The sequence below is a fragment of the Ixodes scapularis genome, unplaced genomic scaffold (assembly GCF_016920785.2).
Source record: "Ixodes scapularis isolate PalLabHiFi unplaced genomic scaffold, ASM1692078v2 PGA_scaffold5__190_contigs__length_132052651, whole genome shotgun sequence".
Classification (NCBI taxonomy): Eukaryota; Metazoa; Arthropoda; class Arachnida; order Ixodida; family Ixodidae; genus Ixodes; species Ixodes scapularis.
The window spans coordinates 122,185,328-122,203,136 of NW_024609880.1; positions in this window are offsets into that span (position 1 = coordinate 122,185,328).

The window sequence follows — 17,809 nt, forward strand, 5'->3', positions numbered from 1 at the left end:
TGATATTCTTAAAAGCTGGCACGTACTCAATTTTATCATCTACAACACTTAATTGAAGACTAATTTAAGCCAACTGGTGTGGCTGGAAATCGTCGATAAGTTAGTTCCATCGGTTTTCCTGAACCGCGATCTCCTGCGCGATACAAGAGAGCCGTGAACCTATGTTGACAGTCTCAACGCAACTAGATTCTTCTTATTTTAAGAATTAGTGCATGAAGTAGCTGGAAAAAAAACTTAAATTTGTTTTGCTCAAAGTTGAAACACGCTCATGCATCAATATCGAAACGCTGAATCATTGATTGACTCGCTCAGGCAATAGGCTCATCTCGACTTTGCTGATTTCAGTTCTCGACAAACGACACACTCGTCGAGACGGATTCTCACATAAAAAGTTTAAAAACACCTTCAAGCCGCAATTGCCCTATTGTATACACCTTATGCTTATACATGTTGTATTGGTTATAGCGCAGAAACTTTCGCGTAACTGTTAGAGATAAAGAGCGGGGGCAACGAAGACTTCCAGTTGATAAAAAAATGAAAGTTTCACAATAACGGCCGTAAATAAAAAAAAAAAAAAAAAAAATTAAAGGCGTTTAAAATTTTTTGTGACGCCGAATGAGAACGCAGCTCTTGAGGAGGAGGAGGCGATTGTACAGAGGGGAGTTTATGACCCTCTTCCTTCCCTACTAAATTTAGTGGCGAAAATGTTTCCGCTAAATTTAGCGGCAACATTGGCATTGTTAGATGCGTGCGACGTCAGGCCTGTTACACGTGACGTCACGTTTGACGTCCCGAGGGTTACTTTCGTGATCTTCTTGAAAGTAACCCTCAAAACCCTCGCGAGCGTAACCCTTGTGGCCCTCTTGAGTGTAACCCTCCTGACCCTCGTGACGGCAATTCCGTGAACCTCGAGAGGGTAACCCTCGTGAGGGCAACCCTCGTGGGGGTAACCCTCGTGACGGTAGTCTGTGTAACAGTCGTGCGGTTAACCCTTCTGACCCTCGTGAGGGTAACTCTCAAAACCCTTGTGAGGGTAACCCTCGTGAGGGTAACCCTCGTGAGGGTAACCCTCGTGAGGGTAACCCTCGATCGTGACCCCGTGAGAGTAAGCCTCGTGACCCTCGTGAGAGTAACCCTCGTTACCCTCATGAGGGTAAACCTCGTGACCCTCGTGGGGGTAACTAATCTTTGCAACTCTCATGACCCTCTGAGGGTAACCCTCGTAACCCTCGTGAGAGTAGCCCTAGTGACCCTCGTGAGCGTAATCGATCGTAACCCTTGTGAGAGTAACCCTCGTGACCATCGTAAGGGTACCCATCGTAAACCTCATGTGAGTAACCCCCGTGACCCTCGTGATTGTAACACTCGTGACCCTCGTAACCCTCACGAGGGTAACCCTCATGACGTTACATGTGACGTCACGTGTGACGTCAATATGGGAAACTTTCCATAATGCAACGCGCGGTTACACCGACGGCGATGCCGACGGCGATACTGCTCAAGACGGAAACGGGCGCCTAAGAGCTGCTGGTCTAAAAATGTGAACGTAAAAAAATTTTGAAACGGTAGAGTCACCATTTCTTATCTCGGTCAAAGTTGTCCATCAAGTAATTATTCGCCTCGTTAAAATTTTTACTGTTGAATTTTTCGAAACACGGAGGTCTACCGGTGCACCACATTTGGCAATGCAGGACCGAACGTTCGGAATTTGGAATTGTGTTCCGGCCCAACGACACTCGGTCGGTGAGCTTCGCTTCAAGCCAAGCCAAAATGAACTTTTTAAAGCCTGATACCTACGGCAGCGAGCAGCATTTCAGATGCCACGATAAGTCGAGTGTTGAGGTCTATAACCCCTTCAGTGTTTCGCTTCGACAATGTCGTCTTCGAAGATTAGTGAAAAACAAATTGCGCCCCCCTCGGGTAAACGAACGTGAAACAATGCCCACGTTGAATTGAACGCCTTAATTGAAGAAAGCAAATGCAACGCCACTGACCGTGACGTGACGCCCGCGGATCCCATGCACGCCCTCGTAGGATGGGCTGGGTGGTATTTCGTAGAAACTTCAAGCGCACGCGCATTGTGTCGTTCATCTAACTACCTCGGCTACGTTAACACGCCGCATTCTGATACTGAGGCTTGCATACGGTTTCAATATTTTTGATTTAACGCGCAATGACATTTACGTCTTCATAAAGGAACGAGCGGGAACTTATCTCGCTAAACAGAACTACCAAATTAGAATTCAACCTCCAGCGAACATCGTCTCCATTGACGTTTGGGTCCCGTCACTTGTCCCTGAATACTTCAAACTACAAAGAAATTAAACACTTCAACTGCAACCATGAAATTTCAAAATATCAGGCTTATGGAATCGTAGCAGAAAATTGGACTCCGGGTGTTATATACGGCGTTGAGAAAGGGAAAACCCTTCTCGAATAGTGAGTGCAGAGGTCCTCAATGTAGAAAGACGGATGGCTTCTGTAATCTTTGTGGGCCAAGGTATCTCCAGATTTTCGACATATTATGCCTGCATGACAAGAGAGAGTGTATATGAAGCTACATATCTCAAATTCTCTGATTTCTCTAGGTCTCTCATTAAAATTTTTATTAAATTCCCTGACCATTACAAAAAAAAAAAGAGAAGAAAATGCAGAGGATGGGGTTGCAGCGGCTGTTAGGGCTGTTCCCGGTTAATCCTGCGTGTGTTGGCTTGCGTTACTCCGTTATGACTCGGGCAACTTATACTCAGCGCGAAGTCCATCTACATCGCACCCTTCCGCTTCGTTGAGTGTCAATGTGCCGCCCACATCACACATTTTCACTAACTTAGCCAACCTTTGGACAATTTGGCTGACATCTCCTCACCTCTCCGGCTGTATCTCAATTCCGGCACAATTCCAGCTTTAACACCTTGGTAGAAACCCCGTTACCGAAAACCTGTGGCCTGTGTCATATCTCAGCCTTTGGACCAGAAACAAGACACATCTCTGAATAAGACTTCACGAATACCCGATAACTGAGTGCTTTCAAGAGATGCCCCAGTGAAGAAACTGTTGTAGTCAACATATCGGGACGGACCCTAAATGCCCAAATCATGGTTCAATATCGCGTCGTATGGCTAGTCCCTGAACTGGCCAGTCCCAGCATTGATATCAGTGGCTCTTCAAAAAAATTTCACAATTTTGTTTAAACTGTTGTGATAATTTATTTTAGCGGCACCTTCAACGCTCCTAATTCACACACCACCCAGGGGTAAACTTCTGAGAAAATGAATAAAAACTAAAAATAAAAAAGGAAGCCAAGCATGTAACGGTTCCTGGACTCGGAGTTTCCACTCCCGCCAGTGATGCGTCTCCAAAGAGCGACGACCTGATTGCGTCATGGGCGAAATTTGAAGCTCTTCGCACAGGGAGTTTCGGACTTCACCAACACCTCCACCATCTTGATTCAGGGCGACAGCGGACTCCTGCACCTGCCCGAGACCAACAGCTTCGTGCGTTTCCGCTGAAAGCTACTGTCGTTGGAGCACGAACATACACATCCGTCAGACCGCGGCAACGCCCACCATCAGCGACCAGTAGACAAGCTCTGCCTCACTATCACCGCGTTCATGCGATCTTTCGAACGTGACGCTCGGGCCAGATGAAGAGCCGTCTGGAGGCATTTCAATGTGCCACTGAAGAGCCACCAGGGGAATTGCGCAGAAGAATTCCATAAGTTCCCCTGCACAGTTAACTTCAAAACATCTATATATGTTTAACCGGCCCTTTATCACTTTCCCTTGAAAAAAACAAATACTGAGAAAATACATGGACTAAATCACAGCCTGTATGATGACGACGTCACACTCTGGGTGGCTGGTGGCAGCGACGGGCACGTGCAGAATACACTGCAGCAGGCAATAAGCGCAGTGGAAGTGTACTTGGAACCGAAAGGCTTAGGCTGCTCTCCACAAAAATCGGAGCTGCTCCTCTATCGGCCAATCCGAAAGGACAGAAAAAGGAAGCAACCACCGAATAACCACAAATTCGGATATACGCTTGCGGGTGGCTGCCCATCTCGGTAATACACTGCATTAGGGGCTTAGTCCTTAAAATTCAGGAAAACGGCCACAACATCAAGACAACCAGGACACTCGAAAAAAGTCTGTATCAAACCACCCGCCTCTTTTCGCGGGTAGCCTATCGGCATCACGGCATGAAGGAGGACAACTTAATCAGGCGGGTTCAGGCACTCGTCCTAAGTCGAGTAACCTACCTCGCACCCTTCCTTAACCTCAGGGCGGATAAGAGCAGTAAAAGCAAAGCTTTTATAAGAAGGGCTTACAAGCAGGCAATCGGCATACCAATCACGACCTCCCACGAGCGCTTTGAAACGCTAGGATTGAAGAACACGCTAGAGGAGGTAGTGGAAGGACAGATGATAGCGCAGATGGAAAGGCTTACCACGAGCCAACTGGCAGACACATTCTCCAGATACTACATATCAACTACGAAGGAAGACAGCGGGAGAAACACAACATTCTACCCGACATCAGAGGGCATATACACATCCAACCATTACCAAGAAACATGCACCCCCTAACACAATACGGGACGCAGGCAGGTCAAAGCGCAAGCACTAGGCAAAGGGTTCGCACACCTCGAGGACGGGGCCTACATGGACGCCGCAGATTACAGCAGTCGCGACGCAATGGTCATATTGGCTGTTGAGCAACAGGGCAAGTTAATCAATTCTGGCACGGTCCTCCCGACTTCAGCAGAGCTCGCGGAGGAAGCAGCCATTAAACTGGCAATGCCTTCGTCCTCCTGGATCAAATTGAGAGTAAGCGACTCCAAGCCGAAAATTTTAAATTAAACGTGGTGACTCAAATCGTCCGAGGAGCTCAAAATTATGATGACCGGTTTCCATGGAGATCGAGTTCGGGGAGTTCAAATCGTGTTGGCGCCAGCTCACTCTGGCATCCCGAAAAACGAGTAGGCGCACTTCGCGGCTCGAGGCTTAACCGACCGGGCCGACGTCACCAACATCTTTGACGCACACTCGTTGAGCCGGTCGGACAGAGACAGGCTAGTTGCCTACCGGGACGTAATTAACCACTACAGGCTGGGAAGGGCCAAATACCCCGCAGCAGGCATGACACTGACCAATTGGCGGACAGTGGCGTGGCGCCTTCTTCAATCTACTAATACATTTCTTAACTCAGGGGCGTACAGCCGCTGCTATCCGGGCTTCACTCCAGCGTATGTAAGCATTGCGGAGACAGGGCCGACCCGCTACTTATGGTATGGGTGTCTGTCCCTTTAAAAAATATAGAATCAACAAAAATAGAGGTCAAAGTTTACTGTTAAACACTAGAACCTCCGAGAAGTGGTAGAACTAGCTGCTCAGCTCGGACCCGGGAGAACAGGTCCGTCTGGTCCAAATGGCCGAGGCCGCCGCCAAGAAACAAGGACTCCTGCAGCCACCGACTGGGGGAGGGGGGGAGAGGGGTGGCTCTGTCCACACTCCACCTTCCATCACCCCATCTATGGACAAAGAAATGTTGTCATCATCATCAGTTTCGTCAAGGTGTATGTTTGTCAGACATGCTTATGTCAAAGGTGCCCATACCTATGTAGAGAACCCGAGGTTATTTGATTTAGCAAAATTCTTCTAGGACATATGCTGCACCGCACAAAGAAGGTTTGCGAAAGAAAGGATTTTTTTCAAGCAACACATTGTAACATTTCACACAGGAACATCACAGCCAAGCTTTCACTTCCCGATAAAAACACATTTTTATGATCAGTTCTGCCAAGTTAGCAATAAAAGAACCGCCCAAGTTAGAAGAGGCGCGAATGGCGATGTAATGCAGTTGATTACTTTTTATTAGTCCATAAACGCTTTAAAGAAATGAAATTATACTCAAAGGAAAGCACTTCTTTCTTCTTTCGTCAGACTCTTCGCGCCAAGATGCTTCGGTGGCGCCCTCTAATGGTTTCCGCTCATGACGTGACGAGCAGAATTTTTCTAGTCCTGAGGTCACGAGTGGCCTTCTGGCCTACTTATTATCAGTTGCGAACTAAGCTCGATGGTGCGTGTAAAAAGCACTACAGAAGCTTGGAATCATCGCATTTTTAAATCAACACCGTCAAAGTTAATAAAGACATCATACTGTGCGTTTGCCCAATCACGAATGCGGATCACAGAGACGCTCTTGGGTACCAATGTTACCAATAACCTCTCCCGTTTCGTTTTCTAGAGTGAGAAGTTCTCTGTGTCAATTTCTACGACTTGAAAATCTTTATTCCTCACCATAGTTCTGGCTTTTACAAAAATATGATTAACTATCGCCAGCTCACACGCATATAGAATCTCTTTTCGTTAGAGTATATCTGTGCACAGAAAGGTTTCATCACGATTTGATCTGTGTAATGCACTCCCGAGTGATCTGTTGCTGTTGATAACAGCCCTGTTGCCATACCGTGCCGACGTTATTCACATGCTTCGCACATAATTATGTTTTGCAGTACTAGTTTCTGGTCGTCTGACAGCACTTGTAACTTCCAGTATTCCTGTCTCGAAGTTTCGGGTCCTATAGCAACTTCAGAAAAAAGATATAAAAAGCAAAAATTTAAGATTTGGTGCCCGTGGCTTTCGGTAACTCTGTTAACTAACGCGTGATGCGTGTGTTAAGAACGCAAGCGACTGTATCTAAGCGGTATTCGCTGAAAGTACAAAATCGTTGCAGCACCTGTATTATTTATTCAGTTCCTTTTTGGTGCGGAAAGCAATTTAAGAATTACTCGGCAAGCAACTGCGCTGTTCCACGACTGATGCGGCTCTCGGCTACAATTTAACAATAAAAAACAATCGTCGATGAAGTGCACGACGACCTTTGTAATATATATTTTTTTAAGGTTGGCTCCATGCGCGTTGAATGACGTAAGCAATACGTTTACCTTATCCAATGTAGAAATGTTGCCAATTTGGTTTTTGCTGCAGCTGCTTTGGCAAAATGAATTATGCTCTCTCTTTTCCGCTTGACCAGGATCGCTCATTTGGATTAGGAACTCCACCGTGAAGTTCATCACATATTTACCAGCCATATGAGGCTGCGGGCTACTCCTGAAGTTTTTTTATTGTTTTCTTTACTGACAACGCAAGCATCGACATTTTTTATTCTCTGAAACGAATTTAAATAATTCCCAGGGCTCGTCTTAAAAAATGCAAATCTTGGGAATGGCGTATTTACAAAAAAAAAAAAAAAAACAATATATCGTGAGCCAGACGGCAAAACCCTCAATTCGGTCTGGCAATCATCGTTCCCACGCGCTCAAGGACTGGCGCGTGCAGTTGTTCTTAGTCGCCTCGGCGCGTTATGCCGCCATCTAACTCTGTTCTCTTTTAATTAAACCTTTTTATATTCTTATCTGCCTACCGGTCCTCACAATATATTAAAAAAAAACATATTTTAAACTTTTGCAGAATTCACTTAGTTGTCAGAATGGTTCACTGTTACAACATCCATGCTGTTAACTGGAGATTGTTCATGGTGCGACAGGGCGGGCTTTCCACGTCTTCATGCAGCTCCACACAATTACATGTTATGCTAAAATCAGATTCTTGCATTCTAAGGATATACCTCTAAAAAAACGGGCAGATTCTTTCAAACACAAAAGCCACCAAAAGCGTGATAAGAATTGAATACGAAAAAAAAGGGGGTCAAAACAAGTACGGCCGAAATTTTGCAACTGCCCAGACAGCAGTTAAACACACGCGTTTGTTGCAGAAAGAAAAGTATTCACTCAGTTTTGCCTGGGCTGGAGCTAGTAAAAAATATAGAGACAAGTTGTTGCTTTTGTAAATAGGTACTGGTTTTTTGGTTTTTAGTGCGATAGCCATTTTTGAGCTGCCCCATTGTAAGCATTTTGATATACAACACAATACGCTTGCACACGCGGGGGTACTTAGGGAATAAATAAATTGAAAACAAAGATCTGGGTGTCCCCCAAGTGAAATCAAAACCAAGACACCAAGAATCGTGCGCCCTAAGTTCAAATACCGGGCCACGAGAGACATTTTGTATTAATTGTAGGAGTCAAAGGGGAAATTTTGAAGCAATATTTATTAAGGAACCTTTTATCCCTCTACCGTGTGCATCTACAGGCCGCAGTACCAGGCGCTTCTTGGATGTACCGCAGTCGTCACAACGCCATGCCAGAGGACAAGTGCTCGGACGAGGATATAGCTAAACATTAGTGTGAATCTCCTGATTATGACCACTTATGTGGAATGAAAATGGCCGACCATTTGACGCTTAGTTGCCGTTCATAACTTTCGTCGAACTTAAAAGGGCGGTTGAACGATATTCAGTTTTAATGTTTTCCACTTTACACGAGCGTAGTGGCGCTAGTGGGACTCAAGGATACCCGCACACAACGTCACTGGCCAAGAAACTCCTTTGTTGCAATGTAATTTGAAGGACGAAAGCGAGCGTTTTCATTGGACCTTTGCTTAGCCAAACTTGATGACCTAACTGGGGGATTCTGTACATCCATTTCATTGTACCGCCATCAGTTGAATAACCTTGTAATTTACTGATAACATTTTGTTTGTTTATTTGTTTTTGGGTGATGGTAATATACCAACGTGTTTCTAGGATTGAACAGGTGCACCAAAGTGAAGACCGCTGTGGTTGTTTTGGGGCACTGAAAATAAAGTCATTATTATTAAAGTTATTGATGGAGTAGGAAGGGCAAATGTTAATCTGACGAGAGACAGGCATGGATTTACATTTAGAGATATTAAGTTCAATAAGCCAGTCGTTGCACCATTGGGTTACATTGTAATATCAGTCTGAAGCGCAGAGATGTCGAAGTCGTTAAGGATTTCTTTGTAAATAACAAAGTCGTCAGCAAAAAGGCTAATAGAAGAGGAGACACTGGTAGGGAGATCATTAATATAAATAAGAAATCGTAGTGGACCGAATACAGAACCTTGTGGGACACTGGAGTTGACAAGCGAGTATGGAGAATTAGTTCTGTTGACGTGGACAAACTGAGGACGGTTAGTAAGAAAGGCGTCTATCCAAGCGAGAATGAATGGGCAGATGCTAAGGTTACTACGTTTATGGAGAAGAAGGGCGTGAGGAACTTTGTCAAAAGCTTTGGAAAAGTCAAGGAATATGCAGTCAGTTCTGGAACCCTGGTCAAGTATGACATGGAGATTATGAGTAAAGGTAAGAAGTTGGGTTTCGCATGACTAAAACTTTCGAAAACTATGTTGTGATGTGTTAAGGAAAGAGTTAGTATCCTGAAAGTTAGCAAGTTGAGAGTAGATTACGTGTTCAAGGATTTTGCATGGTATACTCGTCATGGAGGTGGGACGATAGTTAGATGGATTTTATTTATCGCCACCTTTGCGTACAGGAACCACCTTCCCACCCTCCAATCCAAAGGCAAGACAACATGTTGAAGGGACTGAGAGAAATCTTGGACAGGATAATGCTAGCATACATTTTAGTGTTTTTCAAAAAACATTTGTGTTAATGTTATCAGTACCTACCACAGAAGAAATGTTTAGGCTATCAATGATCTTCGCAATTCCTTCACTATCTAAAACAACAGGATGCATAGGCAAAAAAATCACAGGCGGTAAACACAGGGAAAAAGAGCAAACTGGAATAGAGGAAGATTTAGTGAACACTTCATTTAAAACGATAGAACACTGATCATTGGATCATTCATCTCCATCAGCATCACTAAGCGTTATTTTGGAAAGAAAAGGGGGATTAATAAACCTTCCGAAATTGACGCTGGTTATTTATCAACGACGAGGGTAACGTATTATTAAAATAATGGGATTCCGCATCTAGAAGTGGTTTTTTCTATACACCAGCTGCAGCACACTGTTAGCAAAAATGACACACCCAGACGTGTAAACCGTTGTCCCATAGCGGACACGTCGAAACGCGTTCGTTTTACACACAGCCATTTGTATTTTTCGTCGACACATGAGGTGTCGTCTAAACTTAACACGATACACCGCTTTTTTTTCCCCCGCTAAACACGGTTGAGGGCGTTGGCTGAGTGTGCTCATAAAACATGCCGGCCAGCAGCCGAGAACAGGCAAGAGACGAGCCCAGCGAGCCGCGCGCCTTTCAACTGAATTGAGAGCACGCAGGACGGCGTTTGCTCTCGTTCGATGTCTTTTATACACACTAAAAAGTCTCCAAGCGGCGGACGTAGTTACGTGCGAAGGTACGCACCAACGTTACTAAAACACACAGTTGGGAAACTCCCATAGAGACCGCTTTGAAAAAGTGGCCCCAATTTGTCCTCGCGCACCGAGCTAATGACGAGCACAACGTCACCATTTTTCCCGCAGCGGCCACTCAAGAAACTGCACGCAACTTCTATTATGGCTTTAACAACCGATACAGCGGAATGTTGCATGGGTGCGACGCCAGTCTCCCCGGCGGAAGCGCCGCGTCGAATTACAGAAGTTCAAATGCACCTAGGTCGGGACGCGCTACCTGAAAGCCCCGCTGAGGCATGGTTGTATAAAAACAATATTAATTGTGCCGCAAAACGTAGCAAACTAAAGATTTTAAAAACATCACGCGCCCCTCTTTTTGTACTAAACTCCAATAAATTTCATACAAAAAGAGTCTTTTCCGTTTGTTTTTACGCAAAAAAACAAGTTTTCTAAAAGCTCAAGGTGACCACAGTACAGACGAATGATAAAGAGTGGCTCTGCTGACGTGTTTAGCTCGGTGTTGGTGGATGCCAGCGGCCCAGGTTTGGGCGGCGAGTTTCCCAACTGAGTGTTTTAGTAACGTTGGTACGTACGTACGTCGTCGGCGTCGCGGCAGCTACGATCGAACCGCTAGACAAAAAAACGAATGACGAACTTACATGGACATATAACTCGAGCAAACTATTTGGAATCGGGCGGTAACCTGCGCCACATAGCGAGATTTCTAGCAGTCTATATAAAAAAAAAAACGAGTTTGTTAACACGCTACGACCGATTACGAGTAGACAGCAAGCCTACATACATCGCAGACAACACGAATACCGCACATTACACAGCGCCGACAAACACAAGAAAGACACCGCGTCTCACACTTCTTACTTAACAAGCTTTTCTCACAGCGGCGCATAAAAGCTATAGATGTGCGGGTGAGCTCTTTAGTCGCTGACCGTTACAGATCTATAGAAGACGCAAAACACGGCGCAATGGACAGGCGTATGTAAGAACTGTTTGCATTTAAAAAGTAAGGAGGCAAAATCTATAATGTTAGTCCGTTGCGAAAAATAACGATGTATTAACAATAAATCTTAAACCGGTCATGAAGAAGTTCAAATTTTTGTTATTTTCATGCCAGACCAGTGTTATGAGCAGTCCGACTACCTTGAATTAGATAAAAAATCATTATTGGGATTTTGCCATTATGTATGCAATAATAAATGGAAATTATCCTTGCTCAAAGCATTTTTATATATCTTGTCATGGACATCCGCCCAAGACTTCACTTCCGCTAGTTGCAGTACGCGTATGGGACCAGGCGCCTTTATATTTGGGGGCGTTTTGATAGTTTGTGGGTGTGGCGCTACTGCGCTTTCTTTTTTCGTTTCTTTTTTAAATATTGTTATCAGTTTGAATTTTGAAGATTCACGAGCGCGTGACACTGCATTATGCTGAATTGCGAACTCCTTCTCTGTTGACGTCGTCTTCCTCGTACCACTCGTGAATACTGCAAGCGATTAAACAGCGTGCGCCGTCTCGCCTACATCCCCGGTGACGTACTCGACCTGTTGAAACTTATTGCATCGTAATTTTGGACTACGCAAGGCAGTTATCTCGTTGCTCTGGTTACGCTTATTAAAGCAAGGCAAAACGCTCGTAGTTCCCGCCCTCAGTACACGTTGGACATCTTCCACACTTTGGCACCGGATAGCTGGATCAACAAGGATTTACATCTACCTCAGAGGTCACTCTCGCCGCTTCCTCACCGTTGACCAGCAGGATCAGCTGGCGACAAGCCGCGATGAAAGGCTTGAGCACCAACTGCCCAAGTGCGCTCGGTGCCGATGCGGGCGATGCACGTTTCTGTCAAACGGTAGGCCAGCTCAAACCGTGACCTTTCCAACTCTTCGTCATGATACGGTGTTGCAGAAAGCTGGATATAATACAATTACACGGACCAATGAAGCAAACGCAGTCATCGTAAATTTTGGCTTATGATTGCGCCTTTGTAGATGATCCTATTCGTTTTGCTGTTTGGCTGGAGAGACGAAAACGACGGGCATAGCAAAATCATTTGCATGCTACGCATACCTCGCAAAAGCATTTACCCAGTCACCTTGCGAAAAGCGCAAAACACGGAGTCCGCATCGTCCTGACTTCCCCTGTCTTTTACCTGCTTTAGAGCAATTTGTACCTGCTTGTAGGAATACCTGCCGAAACTGAAACTATGGCCAGTGCCAGAAAGAGAAGGGACAAAGTTGGAAAAGCTTGCTTGCACTCCCAAATTTCTCAACTCTAAACTGATTGTACTATAATAAATTCACCAACAACTCTTCCCAAACTAAAGAAACACTATGTTCACTACGTAAAAAAATGGTCTCAGTTCATGCATCTGTAGGCAGGCGGGAAATCTTGCCCCAATATATTCACACTGAATGATGAGCTCAACAAACTCGCACGAGATTTAAAGGAAAATATCGGTGGTGACTTAAGTTTCCCTGAGATTCTGTTAACCGGTCGTTTGCAGGACCGAATCGTCTACTCGAGCTGTGTGCGTCGCTGTGCGAACGCAGTCCAACAACACGAAGCATAAAAACGGCAGATCCAGGACAACGATCTGGAGTCCGTTGCTCAATTTAAAAGACGTAATTTTGTTGAAAACGCCCGCAGCTTTTTGCTCACAGTATGCGTCAAGATACTTCCACATTTTGAAACGGAACGAAGGAAGATTTACTTTTGAAGACGCTCGCTGCGTCCTCCCAGACCAGCTGGACCGGATCAGCTGACGACGACGGAACTGAACCCGTAAACCTCAACCGCACAACAACCAATTCGCGCTCCGTGTTAGTGTGGCTTTCTGCCTCCAAGCGTCGTACCACACACCACGAGCGTTTCAGCTCTTTGTCGCATCGCCGCGTTGCACCAAACAGAACGAGATCGCCGAAGTCAACGCAGCGCTGTCGTGAACCTTCGCTTATGGTTGCGCACTCGTGGACCCTGTGACTCCCTTCGCTTTTCAAGCACACGCGACGATTACGAATGATACATTCCGTCGTCCGGGAACATCACGGGGCACTTCTCCGTTCACGTCTTCGCCACATGTGCTCGGTAACCGATCAGCTTCCCCGCTTCGCGTCGAACCAAAACAATACCGGCGCCATGTTAAACGTGCGTTGTTGCCAGATTTTCTCCGACCAAATAAAGACAACGAAAGCAAACCGGCTCTAGATTCCACCGTACATCGGCGTTGTGCCGTGGCCAAATTTTCTCTGTCAGCTCTAACTTAAAGATGACCTACAGATGCAGCAACACTGGCCACCACGGAGCGCAGTAAATTCTGAGGAGGGTGCATGGGAAGTGTCGGCACCCTTGCTTACAGTTGGAGGGTTGAAGCCAAAACGAAACCAACTGCAATGTCACGTGTTCAGATCGAGGGCACTCTTTTTATATCCATTTTACCTGTTTAGAACGAGTAATTAGAGCCCTGATTTTATTTGTGGTGTATAAGAAACAATTATCAAGACTCCTCAAATAAATACAAACAAATGCGACATAAGGGAAGCCGCATTGCCATCAACCACAATTAATGGCATCAAGCACGGTAAGCGCGGGGTTCGCCCCGTCCAAGGCAGGGGGGTAAAGGTGGGTGAGGAGGAGTGGCAAATCCCGTGCGCCGACACCCGGGGTCCCGAGTGAACGATCGCAAAAGAGAGCGACAGAACACGAGAGAAAGAAAGCAACGTTGCCATGGTAAACGCGGTAAACGCGAAGAGTGAAAACTCTCAGCAATATAAACAGTGATAATTTAACGTTGTAAACTAAATTCTGAGCTATTCTAACGCTTATAAAAAGCAATAAAGTGATTACGCTGCATTAACTTCCCTTCTGTCGAAATCTCTGAAATCTGGTGGTTGCGCAGTTTCGTATTCCTCAATCGCGCCCAGCCGCGCCCCACCGGCGAAGCCGGGTATATGGTTTAGTTTAGCGTTAACGCGAGGTTGTACATCTGCGCGCTATGCAAAAAGAAAGCTTCGAAAGGAACGCGAATATCTTTCCACCGGTAAGTTCGTGCATTGTTGAAGTTCACGAAACTGCTCTGATGATGTAACCGTGTTTGGCACCCCGAGGGTCTGCCTGCATGATCCGCGGCTTGCGGCAGCCAGAATGTATGGGAAAATTTCGGACCTTTTCCTCTAGAGTTAGTATGTATGATCTCTATGGTCCAAGGAGGTTAGAAGTAGGGGTGTCGCGAACTTTTGTCGAACCGGATTTTTAGGTCAAACTTTCGGGGTTCGATTGGATCGAACCGGTTCGACGAACCTTCGAACTTTTAACCAGATTCGACCAGTTCGACTTTGTGGACAGTGTGGCCAGACCTTGATGCAAGCATGTCTAGGTTGCGAGAATTTTTTTTATGCATAGGGTTATTTTATTTTATGAAAAATTACAATTAAAAGAAACCAATTCTAATAACTCAAAAAGTTAACTTAATTTTTTGTACTGTATTAACTGAAATAACTAATCAGCGCTGCCCTTAATTTATCCCTTAGCCATCACCATCTAATCCGAAGCCAAATGGCCAGCCTGTCGCGCATGAGCACACGAGTCGAACCTCAATACAAGGTTCGTTGAACATCCCACTAAAAGTTCGAAAAAGTCGAACCTGGTCGAACTCGAACCTCGGCCGGTTCGCGACACCCCTAGTTAGAACTACTTGGAGAGGGCACATTGCAGTATTGGTGAAGCCTAGTCATAAAAAGTTTAAACGATGTTGTGGCCAACGTGACCATAGATCTCTCTGGCGATTGGTGCGCGTGACATGTCACGTGTGAGATGGATGGTTGATTGTCGAAGGATTCCTTGCAGTCTTGCGCGCGCTCCGTTCGGTAGGTTTTATCAGATCGAAGGCTAGACTGTGGTGTATTCTAGTACCCCATAGCTAGACGAAGGCTAGCTACGGTCACGTGATGTGGACACGTTGCCTGATAAGTGAGAAGACTAAGAAGAAAAATGAGAAAGAGGCTAGGCGTCAAGGGAGCATGGCTCGTGTAGGCTCCGCGGCTGACGTCATGCCCTCTCCTACCCTTCTATCCTCCTTGGCCCCGTCCCGGGACATGGCGTAATTGCGTTTGGTGCATATCTGTCTCCGAAACACGTTTCTTTCCGCGGAATTTGTCTCCACGGTCCTTTCCAGGTCTGCCCCAAGCATTCCGGTGCTTCCGTAGCCGGCAATGCTACGGTCGTCGCTAGGGGTGATGCGTGTTTTCGATGTCGGCTACACGGTTATACGTGTATAACCGAAGCAAAACACGTTTTTTTACAACCTCGCATGATTTTTGCATGAATCATCCGTTACTCAACATGTAAATGTATAATAATTTGTGTAAAAAGCGTGTTTTTCACCCCAAATATTCACCAAATACACGGGATTTGCTAACAGTGTACGTAATATATTTTATACGCCAAGTTATTTAGTTAATTAGACTAATTATCTTTTTTTTTCGTTTCAGGGCCGAATTAGAGAGTCGTAGAGAACATTGAGAAACACCTAATTGAATTGTTTCCTGCATAATACGCTTTGCGGGCTTCTTTTTCTATTAACCCAAAAAAATGACCACGAAATAGTAAAAAAAAAAGAAAGAAAAACGCTTGACAACGCGTTAGCGCGTAGCGGTTGCAGCGCTGTCAGACGAGCTCTGAAGGGGCGAAGTCCGGTGGTGCGCTGTCCGATACAGGGCTTTGCGGCAGTAGGTTCTCGCGCCCGTTCTCCACTGGGGGTAACTTTACCGCACTACAACTTTTCTCACGCGCTAAATGTCGTTCGGAAAATCACTAATTTAGTGGTTTTCGATGAGGCTCAGCAAGTCTCTAGTTGTAACCATATGTCTATTTTCAATAATTAAAAAGCGAATTAGTCATGCTTTAATTAATTAACAAACGAATAATAAGTATTTCGCCTTTTCTGATGTCCTCCGCCACAAGTAATGCGGTGCCGAGGGAAGTATTGGTTTACGTTGAATACTCTATTTTCAGGAATTTGTTTCAGCCTTCGCCTAAGCATTTTGTATATGTGTATATACGCATTGTTTTTGCGCTTAAATGCGTTCCTTTAAAGAAAATATTAAAACCAACTGACAGGCTAGTTAGTTACACATAACGGGAAAAATGTACTGGAAGAAAGTGCTGTACAAGTTCTTCCGAGACTAGAACGAAAGTTCTTTTCTTATTCCTTCTCAATCTTGGAACGAGTTCCTGTCACAAGTTACAATGGTTCGAAAGGAATTCGTTCCCGTTGCATTTGTAAGATGGAACGTGTCGTTCAATTAATGGCGCAATTGCGTATTTAACTCAAGTACTGAGCTAGATAATGCGAACATAAAGCAAACAAGTGAAAATATATGCACGTCAAACTACGTATCCAATTGTCAGAAGCAATAGTGTTCAGGCGAGTTGGTTAGGAAACATCCCAACGTCAGGTCACATTTGTTCCAGTTCTTTGTATTCGAGTACGTTTCGGACACCGCCTAATTCCTTGAAATCTGTGATTGATGTTGGGGATAATAAAAAAAAAGGATTATAGTCAGTGTCAAGTTAAGAGTGAAATAGAAGCGGGTCTCATCTCTCTCCACTTTACAAGAGCGAATGCTGGAGAGAAAGTAGCCACCTCTCAAGCGTTCGCTCTGCTAATGTGGAAAAAGAAGGGAATAGCTCCCACTTAACTCCTTAACCTACCACCGACAACAAATCTCCGCTATAGGTACAAATAAATGTTCAAATATATAGAAAAAATATTCGTTATTTCTGCAGTTTTTTCGAAATGTAATGAGTTCCCGTTCCACCGATGCAAGATGGAACGGCGGCGTTTTTTCGTTCCTCGTAAAAGGAATGCGCTCAAGTAGTGCCGTTTCTCCAACACTGGTGCAGAACAGAAGGGCTTGTTGGAGAAGACAGGAAAATAAAGCATTCCTTTCTGGAATGAATAAACTGCACATGGAAAGTGTTTAGCGATTCATGCTCAAAAAAATATCAAATCTCATTAAATTCGCCATTTCGCAGAACAACAATTACACTTTATTGTGTGCCGCGATCGCATCGAAAGCCAGCCTTAACAATGGGCAGACAAAAGATATCACAGGCACGGAGCAGACGTAGTCGAAGCCTCACGTGGCCAATCGAGCCGACCGTGCGGCGAGCAAACGATGAGAGCAGCGTCAGTTCGCAAGGCAGTCTGGGACTGAGTTATTTTTTAGGCGTTGCTGCTGCGCATGATGTCATGCCGGGTCGTAGGGTATAGAACATCCTTGCAACTGCAGAGATGGCAGTAATGACATTGCAGTAATGTAATTGCAATAATTAAAATACTTTTTGGAGTAATGAGTAATGTTATGAATTACTTCTCTAGCCTAGTAATTTAGTAATGTAATGAATTACTTTCAGGCAGTATTTTCGAGAAAAGTACTCATTAATTTTGAGATTACATTTGTCCTAAATTAGAAAGTTCGTTTGCAAGCTTTAAAAAAAGAAGACAAACTTATTTTGCACGGTGAAATGTTGTGAAAAATCATCGGAGGA